Source organism: Daphnia pulex, chromosome 4, assembly GCF_021134715.1.
Source record: "Daphnia pulex isolate KAP4 chromosome 4, ASM2113471v1".
NCBI lineage: Eukaryota > Metazoa > Arthropoda > Branchiopoda > Diplostraca > Daphniidae > Daphnia > Daphnia pulex.
The window spans coordinates 9095232-9119276 of record NC_060020.1 but is presented as its reverse complement, the minus strand read 5'-3'; positions in this window follow the sequence as shown (position 1 = coordinate 9119276).

The following is a 24045-nucleotide window of genomic DNA, read 5'->3' as shown; positions in this document are numbered from 1 at the left end:
TAACGCAAACTTAACGCAATCCTATTGCCTAATGCTAAAATGACACCAATCGATGCAGAAATTGTCACAGCAACAACCTGATCAATCCCCTGTCATATCACCCTTTAATTTAAGAGCTATTGCTCGAATATTGGGCATTGATGCAACTGTCTGATTATCGGCCACGGTTACCCATAGTTTAGAAAGCCGCGCCATCAAATCATTGTCGGAGGTGTAAGGGGGTAGGGGGTAAAACTTGAGAAAATCGAGCAAATAAGGTAACTCAACCTCTACCATAGGCTGACACCATCCGCCAATACACAGTAAAAAGGCGTATTTTTGAGCTACACGTATAGAAACTTTCAGCCGCGACTGTATGTTAAACATAACTTATAATTAAACCACCGCTGAAAAAATCTTAATTCAGGCATATAACCTAAGTGTTTTATGATCGGTTCCGAAATCGATACCGATGGTAGCGTCGCTAGCGATATTACCATAGCTTTACTTCGTCTTTCGTTACATTGTTTGGTGTACACACCAACCGGACCACGCTTTCCCTTAGACTTTATGTCAACGTTGGTATAATGGATAGCAACTCGGGCTGCCACTCGTATGGATCGGGGTTCGAATCTCGATCAAGTCATATAGGAAATTTAAATTTGTTACTTTTGAAAAATTACACTTATAAAACTTTCGGAGGTAAATGGAAGTTGAAGATCGGTGGTAACTCTTCACGACCGCCAAACGATCTTGATGACTGTGGAGCGGACAAGGGAAGAAGAGAGAGATGACCCAGAGCTTCAAAATGAGTATGATCAAACATTTTTAAAATGTTCCTCAACTTCTGGGTTGATGACTTACTGTTAAAAAAAAGGAGAATAGAAATTTTACTTGATCAAAAAATTTATTAAAATCAAGATCATCATTTATTAAAAACAGTAAACAAAAAGAGGCAAAAATAATACACGTAGAACAATAAAGAACAACGTAGAACATAGAACAATAAAGACGAAATCGAACAAGAACAATAAAAATCAAATCAAATATCATATCATGAAAACTTGTCTTGCTAGGGAAGATTCAAACTTTTTTTCTTTTTGTTTACACTGCTGAGCACTCACTGCACTGACAGTTGGAAGGTTAAGCAAACAAAAGCGAATTCACTGCCTAGGATTCGGCAACCAGCTAGGTAACAAATACGCAAATTACATTTTTAAAACAGTAATAAAAACAAATGAAAACCCCGTTACGCCATGTATCAAATTTTGACAGAATTATGTACAAAATTTGGTGACGATTGGTCATTCAGGGAAGAAACGTATAAAGGATAACTAAATGGACATTAAACCCTCTGAATTTCACTACTAGCTACTACTACCCTACCCCCTATACCCCACACCCTATATTGTTAAGGACCTTCGTATATAAATATACCTCAGGGATAAGGCTGTGTCTGAAATTTTTTATGTCACCCATACCATTAAAACAGAAATTTTTTTAGAAAATTATGAAAGGAAATATAAACGTTTGGACGTTTATGCTGTGAATTGAAAAGGGATAAAATAAATGTATAACAAATATAAGGAGGCAATGTAATAAAATAAGGAAAACTTAAGACATGTCTTTGTCTGTTACATGAAAAAGTTTCAGACAAAGACTTGTCTTAAGTCGGAGAGGACATGTTGTCCAATACACCATTTTAAGTCTATTAGATCAAAAAATTTATAGAGCAATACATGACAAAAAGTTTAAAAAAAACGCACATCACAGCACTTAAATTTTTTAAAATTATTCAAGTTATTTGAGTTCTTTTGTTGGGTAGTGGAGTTCTATTGTCAAGCACTTGAGTTCTGCATTGTAGAGCACGCCAGAGCACGCGAGCGCACGCCACAGCACGCCACAGCACGCCAAAGCACGCCAGAGCACGCCAGTGTACGCCAATGCACGCCAGAGCACGCCAATGCACGCCAGTGCACGCCAATGCACGCCAGAGCACGGCAATGCACGCCAGTGCACGCCAGAGCACGCCAGAGCACGCCAGAGCACGCCAGAGCACGCCAGAGCACGCCAGACCACACCAGAGCACGCCAGAGCAAGCCAGTTCATGCCAGTGCACGCCAGTGCATGCCAGTGCACGCCAGAGCACGCCAGTGCATGCCAGTGCACTCCAGAGCACGCCAGAGCAAGCAAGTGCACGCCAGTGCACGCCAATGCACGCCAATGCACGCCTGAGCACGCCAATGCACGCCAGAGCACGCCAGTGCACGCCAATGCACGCCAAAGCACGCCAAAGCACGCCAGTGCACGCCAGAGCACGACAGAGCACGCCAGTGCACGCCAGAGCACGCCAGTGCACGCCAGAGCACGCCAGAGCACGCCAGAGCACACCAGAGCACAGCAGAGAACAGCTGAGCACTTGAAGTTGCTATAATATTTATTTCTCTTGTTAAAACAATTTTTTAATTACAGGATGGTTGCCATTTTAAGTCTATTGAATCAAAAAATTTATAGAGCAATTCATGAACAAAAAGTTTTTTTAAAACGCACATCACAGCACTTGAATTTTTTAAAATTTTTCAAGTTTCTTGAGTTCTTTTGTCGGGTAGTGGAGTTCTATTGTCAAGAACTTGAGTTCTGCATAGCAGAGCACGCCAGAGCACGCCAGTACACGCCAGAGCACACCAGAGCACGCCATTGCATGCCAGTGCACGCCAGTGCATGCCAGTGCACGCCAGAGCACGCCAGTGCATGCCAGTGCACGCCAGAGCACGCCAGAGCACGCCAGTGCACGCCAGTGCACTCCAGAGCACGCCAGTGCACGCTAATGCACGCCAGTGCACGCCAATGCACGCCAGTGCACGCCAATGCACGCCAGTGCACGCCAATGCACGCCAGTGCACGCCAGAGCACGCCAGAGCACGCCAGAGCACGCCAGAGCACGCCAGAGCATGCCAGAGCACGTCAGAGCACGCCAGTGCACGCCAGTGCATGTCAGTGCACGCCAGAGCACGCCAGAGCACGCCAGAGCACGGTAGAGCACAGCAGAGAACAGCTGAGCACTTTAAGTTGCTATAATATTTTTCTTCTCTTGTTAAAACCATTTTTTAATTACAGGATGTGTAAATCAATGTCCAATACACCATTTTAAGTCTATTGAATCACAAAATTAATAGAGCAATTCATGAACAAAAAGTTTTAGAAAAACGCACATCACAGCACTTGAATTTTTTAAAATTATTCAAGTTATTTGAGTTCATTTGTCAGGTAGTGGAGTTCTATTGTCAAGCACTTGAGTTCTGAATAGCAGAGCACGGCAGACCACGCCAGCGCACGCCACAGAACGCCAAAGCACGTCAGAGCACGCCAGTGCACGCCAGAGCATGACAGAGAACGCCAGAGCACGCCAGTACACGCCAGTGCACGCAAGAGTACGCCAGTGCATGCCAGTGCACGCCAGAGCACGCCAGTGCATGCCAGTGCACGCCAGAGCACGCCAGAGCACGCCAGTGCACGCCAGTGCATGCCAGTGCACGCCAGAGCACGCCAGTGCATGCCAGTGCACGCCAGAGCACGCCAGAGCACGCCAGAGCACGGTAGAGCACAGCAGTGAACAGCTGAGCACTTGAAGTTGCTATAATATTTATTTCTCTTGTTTAAACCATTTTTTAATTACAGGATATGTAAATCAATGTCCAATACACCATTTTAAGTCTATTGAATCACAAAATTTATAGAGCAATTCATGAACAAAAAGTTTTAGAAAAACGCACATCACAGCACTTGAATTTTTTAAAATTATTCAAGTTATTTGAGTTCTTTTGTCGGGTAGTGGAGTTCTATTGTGAAGCACTTGAGTTATGCAAAGCAGAGCACGTCAGAGCACGCAAGTGCACGCCAGTGCACGCCAGAGCACGCCAGAGCACGCCAGAGCACGCCAGAGCACGCCAGAGTACGCCAGTGCAAGCCAATGCACGCCAGAGCACGCCAATGCACGCCAGTGCACGCCAGAGCACGCCAGAGCAAGCCAGAGCACGCCAGAGCACGACAGAGCACGCCAGTGCATGCCAGTGCACGCCAGAGCACGCCAGAGCACGGTAGAGCACAGCAGAGAACAGCTGAGCACTTGAAGTTGCTATAATATTTATTTCTCTTGTTAAAACCATTTTTTAATTACAGGATGTGTAAATCAATGTCCAATACATCATTTTAAGTCTTATGAATCAAAAAATTTATAAAGCAATTCAAAGAACAAAAAGTTTTAGAAAAACGCACATCACATTATTTGAATTTTTTAAAATTATTCAAGTTATTTGAGTTCTTTTGTCGGGTAGTGGAGTTCTATTGTCAAGCACTTGAGTTCTGAATAGCAGAGCACGCCAGAGCACGCCAGCGCACGCCAGAGCAAAACACAGCACGCCAAAGCACGCCAGAGCACGCCAATGCACGCCAGTGTACGCCAGAGCACGCCAGAGCACGCCAGAGCACGCCAGAGCACGCCAGAGCACGCCAGTGCACGCCAATGCACGCCAGAGCACGCCAATGCACGCCAATGCACGCCAGAGCACGTCAGTGCACGCCAATGCACGCCAGAGCACGCCAATGCACGCCAGTTTACGCCAGTGCACGCCAGAGCACACCGGAGCACGCCAGAGCACGCCATAGCACGCCAGTGCACGCCAGTGCACTCCAGAGCACGCCAGTGCACGCCAATGCACGCCAGTGCACGCCAATGCACGCCAGTGCACGCCAGAGCACGCCAGAGCACGCCAGAGCACGCCAGAGCACGCCAGAGCATGCCAGAGCACGTCAGAGCACGCCAGTGCACGCCAGTGCATGTCAGTGCACGCCAGAGCACGCCAGAGCACGCCAGAGCACGCCAGAGCACGGTAGAGCACAGCAGAGAACAGCTGAGCACTTTAAGTTGCTATAATATTTTTCTTCTCTTGTTAAAACCATTTTTTAATTACAGGATGTGTAAATCAATGTCCAATACACCATTTTAAGTCTATTGAATCACAAAATTAATAGAGCAATTCATGAACAAAAAGTTTTAGAAAAACGCACATCACAGCACTTGAATTTTTTAAAATTATTCAAGTTATTTGAGTTCATTTGTCAGGTAGTGGAGTTCTATTGTCAAGCACTTGAGTTCTGAATAGCAGAGCACGGCAGACCACGCCAGCGCACGCCACAGAACGCCAAAGCACGTCAGAGCACGCCAGTGCACGCCAGAGCATGACAGAGAACGCCAAAGCACGCCAGTACACGCCAGTGCACGCAAGAGTACGCCAGTGCATGCCAGTGCACGCCAGAGCACGCCAGAGCACGCCAGTGCACGCCAGTGCATGCCAGTGCACGCCAGAGCACGCCAGTGCACGCCAGTGCATGCCAGTGCACGCCAGAGCACGCCAGTGCATGCCAGTGCACGCCAGAGCACGCCAGAGCACGCCAGAGCACGGTAGAGCACAGCAGTGAACAGCTGAGCACTTGAAGTTGCTATAATATTTATTTCTCTTGTTTAAACCATTTTTTAATTACAGGATATGAAAATCAATGTCCAATACACCATTTTAAGTCTATTGAATCAAAAAATTTATAGAGCAATTCATGAACAAAAAGTTTTAGAAAAACGCACATCACAGCACTTGAATTTTTTAAAATTATTCAAGTTATTTGAGTTCATTTGTCAGGTAGTGGAGTTATATTGTCAAGCACTTGAGTTTTGAATAGCAGAGCACGGCAGACCACGCCAGCGCACGCCACAGAACGCCAAAGCACGTCAGAGCACGCCAGTGCACGCCAGAGCATGACAGAGAACGCCAGAGCACGCCAGTACACGCCAGTGCACGCAAGAGTACGCCAGTGCATGCCAGTGCACGCCAGAGCACGCCAGTGCATGCCAGTGCACGCCAGAGCACGCCAGAGCACGCCAGTGCACGCCAGTGCATGCCAGTGCACGCCAGAGCACGCCAGTGCATGCCAGTGCACGCCAGAGCACGCCAGAGCACGCCAGAGCACGGTAGAGCACAGCAGTGAACAGCTGAGCACTTGAAGTTGCTATAATATTTATTTCTCTTGTTTAAACCATTTTTTAATTACAGGATATGTAAATCAATGTCCAATACACCATTTTAAGTCTATTGAATCACAAAATTTATAGAGCAATTCATGAACAAAAAGTTTTAGAAAAACGCACATCACAGCACTTGAATTTTTTAAAATTATTCAAGTTATTTGAGTTCTTTTGTCGGGTAGTGGAGTTCTATTGTCAAGCACTTGAGTTCTGCATAGCAGAGCATGCCAGAGCACGCCAGCGCACACCAGAGCACCCCAGAGCATGCCAGAGCACGCCAGAGCACGCCAGAGCACGCCAGAGCACGCCAGAGCATGCCAGAGCACGCCAGTGCACGCCAATGCACGCCAGTGCAAACCAGAGAACGCCAGTGCACGCCAGTGCACGCAAGAGCACGCCAGTGCACCCCAGTGCACGCCAATGCACGCCAGAGCACGCCAGAGCACGCCAGTGCACGCCAATGCACGCCAGAGCACGCAAATGCACGCCAGTTCACGATAATGCACGCCAGAGTACGCCAGAGCACGCCAATGCACGCCAGAGCACGCCAGTGCAAGTCAGTGCACGCCAGAGCACGCCAGAGCACGCAAAAGCACGGCAGTGCACGCCAGAGCACGGCAGTGCACGCCAGTGCATGCCAGTGCACGCCAGAGCACGCCAGTGCATGCCAGTGCACGCCAAATTACGCCAGAGCACGCCAGAGCACGGTAGAGCACAGCAGAGAACAGCTGAGCACTTTAAGTTGCTATAATATTTATTTCTTTTGTTAAAACCATTTGTTAATTATAGGATGTGTAAATCAATGTCCAATACACCATTTTAAGTCTATTGAATCAAAAAATTTATAGAGCAATTCATGAATAAAAAGTTTTAGAAAAACGCACATCACAGCACTTGAATTTTTTAAAATTATTCAAGTTATTTGAGTTCTTTTGTCGGGTAGTGGAGTTCTATTGTCAAGCACTTGAGTTCTGAATAGCAGAGCACGCCAGAGCACGCCAGCGCACGCCAGAGCACGCCAGAGTACGCCAAAGCACGCCAGAGCACGCCAGTGCACGCCAGAGTACGCCAGTGCAAGCCAATGCACGCCAGAGCACGCCAATGCACGCCAGTGCACGCCAGAGCACGCCAGAGCACGCCAAAGCACGCAAATGCACGCCAGTGCACGCCAGTTCACGATAATGCACGCCAGAGCACGCCAATGCACGCCAATGCACGCCAGAGCACGCCAGAGCACGCAAAAGCACGCCAGAGAACGCCAGCGCACGCCAGCGCACGCCAGAGCAAGCCAGAGCACGCCAGAGCACGCCAGTGCACGCCAGTTTATGCCAGTGCACGGCAGAGCACGCCAGTGCATGCCAGTGCACGCCAGAGCACGCCAGAGCACGCCAGAGCACGGTAGAGCACAGCAGAGAACAGCTGAGCACTTGAAGTTGCTATAATATTTATTTCTCTTGTTAAAACCATTTGTTAATTATAGGATGTGTAAATCAATGTCCAATACACCATTTTAAGTCTATTGAATCAAAAAATTTATAGAGCAATTCATGAACAAAAAGTTTTTTAAAAACGCACATCACAGCACTTGAATTTTTTAAAATTATTTAAGTTATTTGAGTTCTTTTGTCGGGTAGTGGAGTTCTATTGTCAAGCACTTGAGTTCTGAATAGCAGAGCACGCCAGAGCACGCCAGCGCACGCCAGAGCACGCCAGAGCACGCCAAAGCACGCCAGAGCACGCCAGTGCACGCCAGAGTACGCCAGTGCAAGCCAATGCACGCCAGAGCACGCCAATGCACGCCAGTGCACGCCAGAGCACACCAGAGCACGCCAGTGCACATCAGTGCACGCCAGAGCACGCCAGAGCACGCCAGTGCAAACCAGAGAAGGCCAGTGCACGCCAGTGCACGCCAGTGCACGCAAGAGCACGCCAGTGCACTTCAGTGCACGCCAATGCACGCCAGAGCACGCCAGAGCACGCCAGTGCACGCCAATGCACGCCAGAGCACGCAAATGCACGCCAGTTCACGATAATGCACGCCAGAGCACGCCAGTGCACGCCAGTGCACGCCAGTGCACGCCAGAGCACGCAAAAGCACGCCAGTGAACGCCAGAGCACGCCAGCGCACGCCAGCGCACGCCAGCACACGCAAACGCACGCCAGCGCACGCCAGAGCACGCCAGAGCACGCCAGAGCACGCCAGTGCAGGCCAGAGCACGCCAGAGCACGCCAGTGCATGCCAGTGCACGCCAGAGCACGCCAGTGCAAGCCAGTGCACGCCAAATTACGCCAGAGCACGCCAGAGCACGGTAGAGCACAGCAGAGAACAGCTGAGCACTTGAAGTTGCTATAATATTTATTTCTCTTGTTAAAACCATTTGTTAATTATAGGATGTGTAAATCAATGTCCAATACACCATTTTAAGTCTATTGAATCAAAAGATTTATAGAGCAATTCATGAACAAAAAGTTTTAGAAAAACGCAAATCACAGCACTTGAATTTTTTAAAATTATTCAAGTTATTTGAGTTCTTTTGTCGGGTAGTGGAGTTCTATTGTCAAGCACTTGAGTTCTGAATAGCAGAGCACGCCAGAGCACGCCAGAGCACGCCAGTGCACGCAAGAGCACGCAAGAGCACGCCAGTGCACGCCAATGCACGCCAGAGCACGCAAATGCACGCCAGAGCACGCAGGAGCACGCCAAAGCACGCCAGTGCACGCCAATGCACGCCAATGCACGCCAATGCACACCAGAGCACGCCAGAGCACACCAGTGCACGTCAGAGCACGCCAGTACACGCCAGTTCACGCCAATGCACGCAAGAGCATGCCAGTGCACGCCAATGCACGCCAGAGCACGCCAATGCACGCCAGTGCACGCCAGAGCACGCCAGTGCACGCCAATGCACGCAAATGCATGCCAGAGCACGCCAGTGCACGCCAGAGCACGCAAATGCACGCCAGTTTACGCCAGTGCACGCCAGAGCACGCCAGAGCACGCCAATGCACGCCAGTTCACGCAAGAGCACGCCAGTGCACGTCAGTGAACGCCATAGCACGCAAGAGCACGCCAGAGCACGCAAATGCACGCCAGAGCACGCCAATGCACGCCAGTGCACGCCAGTGCACGCCCATGCACGCCAGAGCACGCCAGAGCACGCTAGAGCACGCCAGAGCACAATAGAGCGCGCCAGAGCACGCAAGTGCACGCCAGAGCACGCCACTGAACGCCAATGCACGCCAGTGCAAGCCAATGCACGCCAGAGCACGCCAGTGTACGCCAATGCACGCCAGAGCACGCCAATGCACGCCAGTGCACGCCAGAGCACGCCAGTGCACGCCAATGCACGCCAGAGCACGCCAATGCACGCCAGTGCACGCCAGAGCACGCTAGTGCACGCCAGAGCACGCCAATGCACGCCAGAGCACGCCAATGCAGGCCAGAGCACGTCAGAGCACGCCAGTGCACGCCAATGCACGCCAGAGCACGCCAGTGAACGCCAGAGTACGCCAGTGCAAGCCAATGCACGCCAGAGCACGCCAGTGCACGCCAGTGCACGCCAATGCACTCCAGAGCACGCCAGAGCACGCCAGTGCACGCCAATGCACGCCAGAGCACGCAAATGAACGCCAGTTCACGATAATGCACGCCAGAGCACGCCAGTGCACGCCAGAGCACGCCAGTGCACGTCAGTGCACGCCAGAGCACGCCAGAGCACGCAAAAGCACGCCAGTGCACGCCAGAGCACGCCAGCGCACGCCAGCGCACGCCAGAGCACGCCAGAGCACGCCAGAGCACGCCAGTGCACGCTAGTGCACGCCAGTGCAGGCCAGAGCACGCCAGTGCATGCCAGTGCACGCCAGTGCATGCCAGTGCACGCCAGAGCACGCCAGTGCAAGCCAGTGCACGCCAAATTACGCCAGAGCACGCCAGAGCACGGTAGAGCACAGCAGAGAACAGCTGAGCACTTGAAGTTGCTATAATATTTATTTCTCTTGTTAAAACCATTTGTTAATTATAAGATGTGTAAATCAATGTCCAATACACCATTTTAAGTCTATTGAATCAAAAAATTTATGGAGCAATTCGTGAACAAAAAGTTTTAGAAAAACGCAAATCACAGCACTTGAATTTTTTAAAATTATTCAAGTTATTTGAGTTCTTTTGTCGGGTAGTGAAGTTCTATTGTCAAGCACTTGAGTTCTGAATAGCAGAGCACGCCAGAGCACGCCAGCGCACGCCAGAGAACGCCAGAGCACGCCAAAGCACGCCAGAGCACGCCAGTGCACGCCAGAGTACGCCAGTGCAAGCCAATGCACGCCAGAGCACGCCAATGCACGCCAGAGCACGCCAGAGCACGCCAGAGCACGCCAGAGCACGTCAGTGCACGCCAGAGCACGCCAAAGCACGCCAGAGCACGCCAGAGCACGCCAGAGCACGCCAGAGCACGCCAGTGCACGCCAATGCACGCCAGAGCACGCCAATGCACGCCAATGCACGCCAGAGCACGCCAGAGCACGCAAATGGACGCTAGTGCACGCCAGTTCACGATAATGGACGCCAGTGCACGCCAGTGCATGCCAGTGCACTGCAGAGCACGCCAGTGCATGCCAGTGCACGCCAGAGTACGCCAGAGCACGCCAGAGCACGGTAGAGCACAGCAGAGAACAGCTAAGCACTTGAAGTTGCTATAATATTTATTTCTCTTGTTAAAACCATTTGTTAATTATAGGATGTGTAAATCAATGTCCAATACACCATTTTAAGTCTATTGAATAAAAAAATTTATAGAGCAATTCATGAACAAAAAGTTTTAGAAAAACGCAAATCACAGCACTTGAATTTTTTAAAATTATTCAAGTTATTTGAGTTCTTTTATCGGGTAGTGGAGTTCTATTGTCAAGCACTTGAGTTCTGAATAGCAGAGCACGCCAGAGCACGCCAGTGCACGTCAGTGAACGCCATAGCACGCAAGAGCACGCCAGAGCACGCAAATGCACGCCAGAGCACGCCAATGCACGCCAGTGCACGCCAGTGCACGCCCATGCACGCCAGAGCACGCCAGAGCACGCTAGAGCACGCCAGAGCACAATAGAGCACGCCAGAGCACGCAAGTGCACGCCAGAGCACGCCACTGAACGCCAATGCACGCCAGTGCAAGCCAATGCACGCCAGAGCACGCCAGTGTACGCCAATGCACGCCAGAGCACGCCAATGCACGCCAGTGCACGCCAGAGCACGCCAGTGCACGCCAGTGCACGCCAGTGCACGCCAATGCACGCCAGAGCACGCCAATGCACGCCAGTGCACGCCAGAGCACGCCAGTGCACGCCAATGCACGCCAGAACACGCCAATGCACGCCAATGCACGACAGAGCACGACAGAGCACGCCACAGCACGCCAAAGCACGCCAGAGCACGCCAGTGAACGCCAGAGTACGCCAGTGCAAGCCAATGCACGCCAGAGCACGCCAGTGCACGCCAGTGCACGCCAATGCACTCCAGAGCACGCCAGAGCACGCCAGTGCACGCCAATGCACGCCAGAGCATGCAAATGAACGCCAGTTCACGATAATGCACGCCAGAGCACGCCAGTGCACGCCAGAGCACGCCAGTGCACGTCAGTGCACGCCAGAGCACGCCAGAGCACGCAAAAGCACGCCAGTGCACGCCAGAGCACGCCAGCGCACGCCAGCGCACGCCAGAGCACGCCAGAGCACGCCAGAGCACGCCAGTGCACGCCAGTGCACGCCAGTGCAGGCCAGAGCACGCCAGTGCATGCCAGTGCACGCCAGTGCATGCCAGTGCACGCCAGAGCACGCCAGTGCAAGCCAGTGCACGCCAAATTACGCCAGAGCACGCCAGAGCACGGTAGAGCACAGCAGAGAACAGCTGAGCACTTGAAGTTGCTATAATATTTATTTCTCTTGTTAAAACCATTTGTTAATTATAAGATGTGTAAATCAATGTCCAATACACCATTTTAAGTCTATTGAATCAAAAAATTTATGGAGCAATTCGTGAACAAAAAGTTTTAGAAAAACGCAAATCACAGCACTTGAATTTTTTAAAATTATTCAAGTTATTTGAGTTCTTTTGTCGGGTAGTGAAGTTCTATTGTCAAGCACTTGAGTTCTGAATAGCAGAGCACGCCAGAGCACGCCAGCGCACGCCAGAGCACGCCAGAGCACGCCAAAGCACGCCAGAGCACGCCAGTGCACGCCAGAGTACGCCAGTGCAAGCCAATGCACGCCAGAGCACGCCAATGCACGCCAGAGCACGCCAGAGCACGCCAGAGCACGCCAGAGCACGTCAGTGCACGCCAGAGCACGCCAGAGCACGCCAGAGCACGCCAGAGCACGCCAGAGCACGCCAGAGCACGCCAGTGCACGCCAATGCACGCCAGAGCACGCCAATGCACGCCAATGCACGCCAGAGCACGCCAGAGCACGCAAATGGACGCTAGTGCACGCCAGTTCACGATAATGGACGCCAGTGCACGCCAGTGCATGCCAGTGCACTGCAGAGCACGCCAGTGCATGCCAGTGCACGCCAGAGTACGCCAGAGCACGCCAGAGCACGGTAGAGCACAGCAGAGAACAGCTAAGCACTTGAAGTTGCTATAATATTTATTTCTCTTGTTAAAACCATTTGTTAATTATAGGATGTGTAAATCAATGTCCAATACACCATTTTAAGTCTATTGAATAAAAAAATTTATAGAGCAATTCATGAACAAAAAGTTTTTTAAAAACGCACATCACAGCACTTGAATTTTTTAAAATTATTCAAGTTATTTGAGTTCTTTTGTCGGGTAGTGGAGTTCTATTGTCAAGAACTTGAGTTCTGAATAGCAGAGCACGCCAGAGCACGCCAGCGCATGCCAGAGCACGCCACAGCACGCCAAAGCACGCCAGAGCACGCCAGTGCAACCCAGAGTACGCCAGTGCAAGCCAATGCCCGCCAGAGCACGCCAATGCACGCCAGTGCACGCCAGAGCACACCAGAGCACGCCAGTGCACGTCAGTGCACGCCAGAGCACGCCAGAAAACGCCAGTGCAAACCAGAGAACGCCAGTGCACGCCAGTGCACGCAAGAGCACGCAAGAGCACGCCAGTGCACGCAAATGCACGCCAGAGCACGCCAGAGCACAACAGAGCACGCAAATGCACGCCAGTTCACGATAATGCACGCCAGAGCACGCCAGTGCACGCCAATGCACGCCAGAGCACGCCAGTGCACGTCAGTGCACGCCAGAGCACGTCAGAGCACGCAAAAGCACGCCAGTGCACGCCAGAGCACGCCAGCGCACGCCAGAGCACGCCAGAGCACGCCAGAGCAGCCAGAGCACGCCAGTGCACGCCAGTGCACGCCAGTGCAGGCCAGAGCACGCCAGTGCACGCCAGTGCATGCCAGTGCACGCCAGAGCACGCCAGTGCAAGCCAGTGCACGCCAAATTACGCCAGAGCACGCCAGAGCACGGTAGAGCACAGCAGAGAACAGCTGAGCACTTGAAGTTGCTATAATATTTATTTCTCTTGTTAAAACCATTTGTTAATTATAGGATGTGTAAATCAATGTCCAATACACCATTTTAAGTCTACTGAATCAAAAAATTTATAGAGCAATTCATGAACAAAAAGTTTTAGAAAAACGCAAATCACAGCACTTGAATTTTTTAAAATTATTCAAGTTATTTGAGTTCTTTTATCGGGTAGTGGAGTTCTATTGTCAAGCACTTGAGTTCTGAATAGCAGAGCACGCCAGAGCACGCCAGTGCACGCCAGAGTACGCCAGTGCAAGCCAATGCACGCCAGAGCACGCCAGAGCACGCCAGTGCACGTCAGTGCACGCCAGAGCACGCCAGAGCACGCCAGAGCACGCCAGAGCACGCCAGAGCACGCCAGAGTACGCCAGAGCACGCCAGTGCACGCCAATGCACGCAAGTGCACGCCAGAGCACGCCACTGAACGCCAATGCACGCCAATGCACGCCAGAGCACGCCAGTGCACGCCAATGCACGCCAGAGCATGCCAGTGCACGCCAATGCATGTCAGAGCACGCCAATGCACGCCAGTGCACGCCAGTGCACGCCAGTGCACACCAATGCACGCCAGAGCACGCCAATGCACGCCAGAGCACGCCAATGCACGCCAGAGCACGTCAGTGCACGCCAATTCACGCCAGAACACGCCAATGCACGCCAATGCACGACAGAGCACGACAGAGCACGCCACAGCACGCCAAAGCACGCCAGAGCACGCCAGTGAACGCCAGAGTACGCCAGTGCAAGCCAATGCACGCCAGAGCACGCCAGTGCACGCCAGTGCACGCCAATGCACGCCAGAGCACGCCAGAGCACGCCAGTGCACGCCAATGCACGCCAGAGCACGCAAATGAACGCCAGTTTACGATAATGCACGCCAGAGCACGCCAGTGCACGCCAGAGCACGCCAGTGCACGTCAGTGCACGCCAGAGCACGCCAGAGCACGCAAAAGCACGCCAGTGCACGCCAGAGCACGCCAGCGCACGCCAGCGCACGCCAGAGCACGCCAGAGCACGCCAGAGCACGCCAGTGCACGCCAGTGCACGCCAGTGCACGCCAGTGCAGGCCAGAGCACGCCAGTGCATGCCAGTGCACGCCAGTGCATGCCAGTGCACGCCAGTGCATGCCAGTGCACGCCAGAGCACGCCAGTGCAAGCCAGTGCACGCCAAATTACGCCAGAGCACGCCAGAGCACGGTAGAGCACAGCAGAGAACAGCTGAGCACTTGAAGTTGCTATAATATTTATTTCTCTTGTTAAAACCATTTGTTAATTATAAGATGTGTAAATCAATGTCCAATACACCATTTTAAGTCTATTGAATCAAAAAATTTATGGAGCAATTCGTGAACAAAAAGTTTTAGAAAAACGCAAATCACAGCACTTGAATTTTTTAAAATTATTCAAGTTATTTGAGTTCTTTTGTCGGGTAGTGAAGTTCTATTGTCAAGCACTTGAGTTCTGAATAGCAGAGCACGCCAGAGCACGCCAGCGCACGCCAGAGCACGCCAGAGCACGCCAAAGCACGCCAGAGCACGCCAGTGCACGCCAGAGTACGCCAGTGCAAGCCAATGCACGCCAGAGCACGCCAATGCACGCCAGAGCACGCCAGAGCACGCCAGAGCACGCCAGAGCACGTCAGTGCACGCCAGAGCACGCCAGAGCACGCCAGAGCACGCCAGAGCACGCCAGAGCACGCCAGAGCACGCCAGTGCACGCCAATGCACGCCAGAGCACGCCAATGCACGCCAATGCACGCCAGAGCACGCCAGAGCACGCAAATGGACGCTAGTGCACGCCAGTTCACGATAATGGACGCCAGTGCACGCCAGTGCATGCCAGTGCACTGCAGAGCACGCCAGTGCATGCCAGTGCACGCCAGAGTACGCCAGAGCACGCCAGAGCACGGTAGAGCACAGCAGAGAACAGCTAAGCACTTGAAGTTGCTATAATATTTATTTCTCTTGTTAAAACCATTTGTTAATTATAGGATGTGTAAATCAATGTCCAATACACCATTTTAAGTCTATTGAATCAAAAAATTTATAGAGCAATTCATGAACAAAAAGTTTTTTAAAAACGCACATCACAGCACTTGAATTTTTTAAAATTATTCAAGTTATTTGAGTTCTTTTGTCGGGTAGTGGAGTTCTATTGTCAAGAACTTGAGTTCTGAATAGCAGAGCACGCCAGAGCACGCCAGCGCATGCCAGAGCACGCCACAGCACGCCAAAGCACGCCAGAGCACGCCAGTGCAACCCAGAGTACGCCAGTGCAAGCCAATGCCCGCCAGAGCATGCCAATGCACGCCAGTGCACGCCAGAGCACACCAGAGCACGCCAGTGCACGTCAGTGCACGCCAGAGCACGCCAGAGAACGCCAGTGCAAACCAGAGAACGCCAGTGCACGCCAGTGCACGCAAGAGCACGCAAGAGCACGCCAGTGCACGCCAGTGCACGCCAGTGCACGCCAGAGCACAACAGAGCACGCAAATGCACGCCAGTTCACGATAATGCACGCCAGAGCACGCCAGTGCACGCCAATGCACGCCAGAGCACGCCAGTGCACGTCAGTGCACGCCAGAGCACGTCAGAGCACGCAAAAGCACGCCAGTGCACGCCAGAGCACGACAGCGCACGCCAGAGCACGCCAGAGCACGCCAGAGCACGCCAGAGCACGCCAGTGCACGCCAGTGCACGCCAGTGCAGGCCAGAGCACGCCAGTGCATGCCAGTGCATGCCAGTGCACGCCAGAGCACGCCAGTGCAAGCCAGTGCACGCCAAATTACGCCAGAGCACGCCAGAGCACGGTAGAGCACAGCAGAGAACAGCTGAGCACTTGAAGTTGCTATAATATTTATTTCTCTTGTTAAAACCATTTGTTAATTATAGGATGTGTAAATCAATGTCCAATACACCATTTTAAGTCTATTGAATCAAAAAATTTATAGAGCAATTCATGAACAAAAAGTTTTAGAAAAACGCAAATCACAGCACTTGAATTTTTTAAAATTATTCAAGTTATTTGAGTTCTTTTATCGGGTAGTGGAGTTCTATTGTCAAGCACTTGAGTTCTGAATAGCAGAGCACGCCAGAGCACGCCAGCGCACGCCAGAGCACGCCAGAGCACGCCAGTGCACGCCAGAGTACGCCAGTGCAAGCCAATGCACGCCAGAGCACGCCAGAGCACGCCAGTGCACGTCAGTGCACGCCAGAGCACGCCAGAGCACGCCAGAGCACGCCAGAGCACGCCAGAGCACGCCAGAGCACGCCAGAGCACGCCAGTGCACGCCAATGCACGCCAGAGCACGCCAATGCACGCCAATGCACGCCAGAGCACGCCAATGCACGCCAGAGCACGCCAGTGCACGCCAGTGCACGCCAGAGCACGTCAGTGCACGCCAGAGCACGCCAGTGCACGTCAGTGCAAGCCAGAGCACGCCAGAGCACGCCAGAGCACGCCAGTGCACGCCAGAGCACGCCAGCGAACGCCAATGCACGCTAATGCACGCTTGAGCACGCCAGTGCACGCCAATGCACGCCAATGCATGCCAGAGCACGCCAATGCACGCCAATGCATGCCAGAGCACGCCAGTACACGCCAGAGCACGCCAATGCACGCCAATGCACGCTAGAGCACGCCAGTGCATGCCAGTGCACGCCAATGCACGCCAGAGCACGCCAATGCACGCCAGTGCACGCCAGAGCACGCCAGTGCACGCCAATGCACGCCAATGCATGCCAGAGCACGCCAGTACACGCCAGAGCACGCCAATGCACGCCAGTTTACGCCAGTGCACGCCAGAGCACGCCAGAGCACGCCAATGCACGCCAGTGCATGCAAGAGCACGCCAGTGCACGTCAGTGAACGCCATAGCACGCAAGAGCACGCCAGAGCACGCCAATGCACGCCAGAGCACGCCAATGCACGCCAGTGCACACCAGTGCATGCCCATGCACGCCAGAGCACGCCAGAGCACAATAGAGCACGCCAGAGCACGCAAGTGCACGCCAGAGCACGCCACTGAACGCCAATGCACGCCAGTGCACGCCAATGCACACCAGAGCACGCCAGTGCACGCCAATGCACGCCAGAGCACGCCAATGCACGCCAGTGCACGCCAGTGCATACCAGAGCACGCCAATGCACGCCAGAGCACGCCAATGCACGCCAGTGCACGCCAGAGCACGCCAGTGCACGCCAATGCACGCCAGTGCACGCCTGAGCACTCCAGAGCACGCCAGAGCACGGTAGAGCACAGTAGAGAACAGCTGAGCACTTGAAGTTGCTATAATATTTATTTCTCTTGTTAAAACCATTTGTTAATTATAGGATGTGTAAATCAATGTCCAATACACCATTTTAAGTCTATTGAATCAAAAAATTTATAGAGCAATTCATGAACAAAAAGTTTTTTAAAAACGCACATCACAGCACTTGAATTTTTTTAAATTATTCAAGTTATTTGAGTTCTTTTGTCGGGTAGTGGAGTTCTATTGTCAAGCACTTGAGTTCTGCATAGCAGAGCACGCCAGAGCACGCCAGCGCACGCCAGAGCACGCCAGTACACGCCAGAGCACGCCAGAGCACGCCAGTGCATGCCAGTGCACGCCAGTGCATGCCAGTGCACGCCAGTGCATGCCAGTGCACGCCAGAGCTCGCCAGAGCACGCCAGTGCACGCCAATGCACACCAGCGCCCGCTAATGCACGCCAAAGCACGCCAGTGCACGCCAGTAAACGCCAGAGCACGCCAGTGCACGCAAATGCACGCCAGAGCACGCCAATGCACGCCAATGCACGCCAATGCACGCCAGAGCACGCCAGTGCACGCCAGTTCACGCCAGAGCACGTCAGTGCACGCCAGAGCACGCCAGTGCACGTCAGTGCAAGCCAGAGCACGCCAGAGCACGCCAGAGCACGCCAGAGCACGCCAGAGCACGCCAGAGCACGCCAGAGCACGCCAGTGCACGCCAGAGCACGCCAGCGAACGCCAATGCACGCCAATGCACGCTAGAGCACGCCAGTGCACGCCAATGCACGCCAATGCATGCCAGAGCACGCCAATGCACGCCAATGCATGCCAGAGCACGCCAGTACACGCCAGAGCACGCCAATGCACGCCAATGCACGCTAGAGCACGCCAGTGCATGCCAGTGCACGCCAATGCACGCCAGAGCACGCCAATGCACGCCAGTGCACGCCAGAGCACGCCAGTGCACGCCAATGCACGCCAATGCATGCCAGAGCACGCCAGTACACGCCAGAGCACGCCAATGCACGCCAGTTTACGCCAGTGCACGCCAGAGCACGCCAGAGCACGCCAGAGCACGCCAGAGCACGCCAATGCACGCCAGTGCATGCAAGAGCACGCCAGTGCACGTCAGTGAACGCCATAGCACGCAAGAGCACGCCAGAGCACGCCAATGCACGCCAGAGCACGCCAATGCACGCCAGTGCACACCAGTGCATGCCCATGCACGCCAGAGCACGCCAGAGCACAATAGAGCACGCCAGAGCACGCAAGTGCACGCCAGAGCACGCCACTGAACGCCAATGCACGCCAGTGCACGCCAATGCACACCAGAGCACGCCAGTGCACGCCAATGCACGCCAGAGCACGCCAATGCACGCCAGTGCACGCCAGTGCATACCAGAGCACGCCAATGCACGCCAGAGCACGCCAATGCACGCCAGTGCACGCCAGAGCACGCCAGTGCACACCAGAGCACGCCAGTGCACGTCAGTGCACGCCAGAGCACGCCAGAGCACAACAGTGCACGCCAGTGCACGCAAATGCACGCCAGTTCACGATAATGCACGCCAGAGCACGCCAGTGCACGCCAATGCACGCCAGAGCACGCCAGTGCACGCCAGTGCACGTCAGTGCACGCCAGTGCACGCCAGAGCACGCCATAGCACGCAAAAGCACGCCAGTGCACGCCAGAGCACGCCAGAGCACGCCAGAGCACGCCAGTGCACGCCAGTGCACGCCAGTGCAGGCCACAGCACGCCAGTGCACGCCAGTGCATGCCAGTGCACGCCAGAGCACACCAGTGCAAGCCAGTGCACGCCAAATTACGCCAGAGCACGCCAGAGCACGGTAGAGCACAGCAGTGAACAGCTGAGCACTTGAAGTTGCTAAAATATTTATATCTCTTGTTAAAACCATTTGTTAATTATAGGATGTGTAAATCAATGTCCAATACCCCATTTTAAGTCTATTGAATCAAACAATTTATAGAGCAATTCATGAACAAAAAGTTTTTTAAAAACGCAAATCACAGCACTTGAATTTTTTAAAATTATTCAAGTTATTTGAGTTCTTTTGTCGGGTAGTGGAGTTCTATTGTCAAGCACTTGAGTTCTGAATAGCAGAACACGCCAGAGCACGCCAGCGCACGCCAGAGCACGCCAGAGCACGCCAAAGCACGCCAAAGCACGCCAGTGCACGCCAGAGTACGCCAGTGCAAGCCAATGCCCGCCAGAGCACGCCAATGCACGCCAGTGCACGCCAGAGCACACCAGAGCACGCCAGTGCACGTCAGTGCACGCCAGAGCACGCCAGAGCACAACAGTGCACGCCAGTGCACGCAAGAGCACGCCAGTGCACGCCAGAGCACGCCAGAGCACGCCAGTGCACGCCAATGCACGCCAGAGCACGCAAATGCACGCCAGTTCACGATAATGCACGCCAGAGCACGCCAGTGCACGCCAATGCACGCCAGAGCACGCCAGTGCACGCCATAGCACGCAAAAGCACGCCAGTGCACGCCAGAGCACGCCAGCGCACGCCAGCGCACGCCAGCGCACGCCAGCGCACGCCAGCGCACGCCAGAGCACGCCAGAGCACGCCAGTGCACGCCACTGCACGCCAGTGCAGGCCACAGCACGCCAGTGCACGCCAGTGCATGCCAGTGCACGCCAGAGCACACCAGTGCAAGCCAGTGCACGCCAGAGCACTCCAGAGCACGCCAGAGCACGGTAGAGCACAGCAGAGAACAGCTGAGCACTTGAAGTTGCTATAATATTTATTTCTCTTGTTAAAACTATTTGTTAATTATAGGATGTGTAAATCAATGTCCAATACCCCATTTTAAGTCTATAGAATCAAAAAATTTATAGAGCAATTCATGAACAAAAAGTTTTAGAAAAACGCACATCACAGCACTTGAATTTTTCAAATTATTCAAGTTATTTGAGTTCTTTTGTCGGGTAGTGGAGTTCTATTGTCAAGCACTTGAGTTCTGAATAGCAGAGCACGCCAGAGCACGCCAGCGCACGCCAGAGCACGCCAGAGCACGTCAAAGCACGCCAGAGCACGCCAGTGCACGCCAGAGTACGCCAGTGCAAGCCAATGCCCGCCAGAGCACGCCAATGCACGCCAGTGCACGCCAGAGCACACCAGAGCACGCCAGTGCACGTCAGTGCACGCCAGAGCACGCCAGAGCACAACAGTGCACGCCAGTGCACGCAAGAGCACGCCAGTGCACGCCAGAGCACGCCAGAGCACGCCAGTGCACGCCAATGCACGCCAGAGCACGCAAATGCACGCCAGTTCACGATAATGCACGCCAGAGCACGCCAGTGCACGCCAATGCACGCCAGAGCACGCCAGTGCACGCCATAGCACGCAAAAGCACGCCAGTGCACGCCAGAGCACGCCAGCGCACGCCAGCGCACGCCAGCGCACGCCAGCGCACGCCAGCGCACGCCAGCGCACGCCAGAGCACGCCAGAGCACGCCAGTGCACGCCACTGCACGCCAGTGCAGGCCACAGCACGCCAGTGCACGCCAGTGCATGCCAGTGCACGCCAGAGCACACCAGTGCAAGCCAGTGCACGCCAGAGCACTCCAGAGCACGCCAGAGCACGGTAGAGCACAGCAGAGAACAGCTGAGCACTTGAAGTTGCTATAATATTTATTTCTCTTGTTAAAACTATTTGTTAATTATAGGATGTGTAAATCACTGTCCAATACCCCATTTTAAGTCTATTGAATCAAAAAATTTATAGAGCAATTCATGAACAAAAAGTTTTAGAAAAACGCACATCACAGCACTTGAATTTTTCAAATTATTCAAGTTATTTGAGTTCTTTTGTCGGGTAGTGGAGTTCTATTGTCAAGCACTTGAGTTCTGCATAGCAGAGCACTCCAGAGCACGCCAGCGCATGCCAGAGCACGCCAGTACACGCCAGAGCACGCCAGAGCACGCCAGTGCACGCCAGTGCCCGCAAGTGCACGCCAGAGCACGCCAGTGCATGCTAGTGTACGCCAGAGCACGCCAGAGCACGCCAGAGCACGCCAGAGCACGCCAGAGCACGCCAGAGCACGCCAGTGCATGCCAGTGCACGCCAGAGCACGCCACTGCATGCCAGTGCACGCCAGAGCACGCCAAAGCACGGTAGAGCACAGCAGAGAACAGCTGAGCACTTGAAGTTGCTATAATATTTATTTCTCTTGTTAAAACCATTTTTTAATTACAGGATGTGTAAGTCAATGTCCAATACACCATTTTAAGTCTATTGAATCAAAAAATTTATAGAGCAATTCATGAACAAAAAGTTTTAGAAAAACGCACATCACAGCACTTGAATTTTTTAAAATTATTCAAGTTATTTGAGTTCTTTTGTCGGGTAGTGGAGTTCTATTGTCAAGCACTTGAGTTCTGCATAGCAGAGCACGCCAGAGCACACCAGCGCACGCCAGAGCACGCCAGTACACGCCAGAGAAAGCCAGAGCACGCCAGTGCATGCCAGTTCACGCCAGTGCATGCCAGTGCACGCCAGAGCTCGCCAGAGCACGCCAGTGCACGCCAATGCACACTAGCGCACGCCAATGCACGCCAAAGCACGCCAGTGCACGCCAGTAAACGCCAGAGCATGCCAGTGCACGCAAATACACGTCAGAGCACGCCAATGCACGCCAGTGCACGCCAATGCACGCCAAAGCACGCCAGTCCACGCCAGTAAACGCCAGAGCACGCCAGTGCACGCAAATACACGTCAGAGCACGCCAATGCACGCCAGTGCACGCCAGTGCACGCCAGAGCACGCCAGTGCACGCCAGAGCACGCCAGTGCACGTCAGTGCAAGCCAGAGAACGCCAGAGCACGCCAGAGCACGCCAGTGCACGCCAGAGCACGCCAGCGCACGCCAGCGCACGCCAGAGCACGCCAGAGCACGCCAGAGCACGCCAGTGCACGCCAGATCACGCCAGAGCACGCCAGTGCACGTTAGTGCACTCCAGAGCACGCCAAAGCACGCCAGAGCACGCCAGTGCACGCCAGTGCACGCCAGAGCACGCCAGAGCACGCTTATGCACGCCAGTGCAAACCAGAGCACGCTAGTGCACGCCAGTGCACGCCAGAGCACGCCAGTGCATGCCAGTGCACGCCAGAGCACGCCAGAGCACGCCAGAGCACGGTAAAGCACAGCAGAGAACAGCTGAGCACTTGAAGTTGCTATAATATTTATTTTTTTAAATTATTCAAGTTATTTTAGTTCTTTTGTCGGGTAGTGGAGTTCTATTGTCAAGCACTTGAAATCTGCATAGCAGAGCACGCCAGAGCACGCCAGTACACGCCAGAGCACGCCATAGCACGCCAGAGCACGCCAATGCACGCCAGTGCATGCCAGTGCACGCCAGAGCACGCCAGTGCACGCCATTGCACGCCAGTGCAAGCCAATGCACGCCAGAGCACGCCAATGCACGCCAGTGCACGCCAGAGCACGCCAGAGCACGCCAGAGCACGCCAGAGCACGCCAGAGCACGCCAGAGCACGCCAGAGCACGCCAGTGCACGCCAATGCACGCCAGAGCACGCCAATGCACGCCAATGCACGCCAGAGCACGCCAGTGCACGCCAATGCACGCCAGAGCACGCCAATGCACGCCAATGCACGCCAGAGCAAGCCAGAGCACGCCAGAGCACGCCAGTGCACGCCAATGCACGCCAGAGCACGCCAATGCACGCCAATGCACGCCAGAGCACGCCAGAGCACTCCAGAGCACGCCAATGCACGCCAATGCACGCCAGAGCACGCCAGTGCACGCCAATGCACGCCAGAGCACGCCAATGCACGCCAATGCACGCCAGAGCAAGCCAGAGCACGCCAGAGCACGCCAGTGCACGCCAATGCACGCCAGAGCACGCCAATGCACGCCAATGCACGCCAGAGCACGCCAGAGCACTCCAGAGCACGCCAATGCACGCCAGTGCACGCCCCAGCACGCCAGTGCACGCCAATGCACGCCAGAGCACGCCAATGCACGCCAGTGCACGCCAGAGTACGCCAGTGTACGCCAATGCAACCCAGAACACGCCAATGCACGCCAATGCACGCCATAGCACGACAGAGCACGCCAGAGCACGCCAGAGCACGCCAGAGCACGCTTAGGCACGCCAGTGCACGCCAGAGCACGCCAGTGAACGTCAGAGCACGC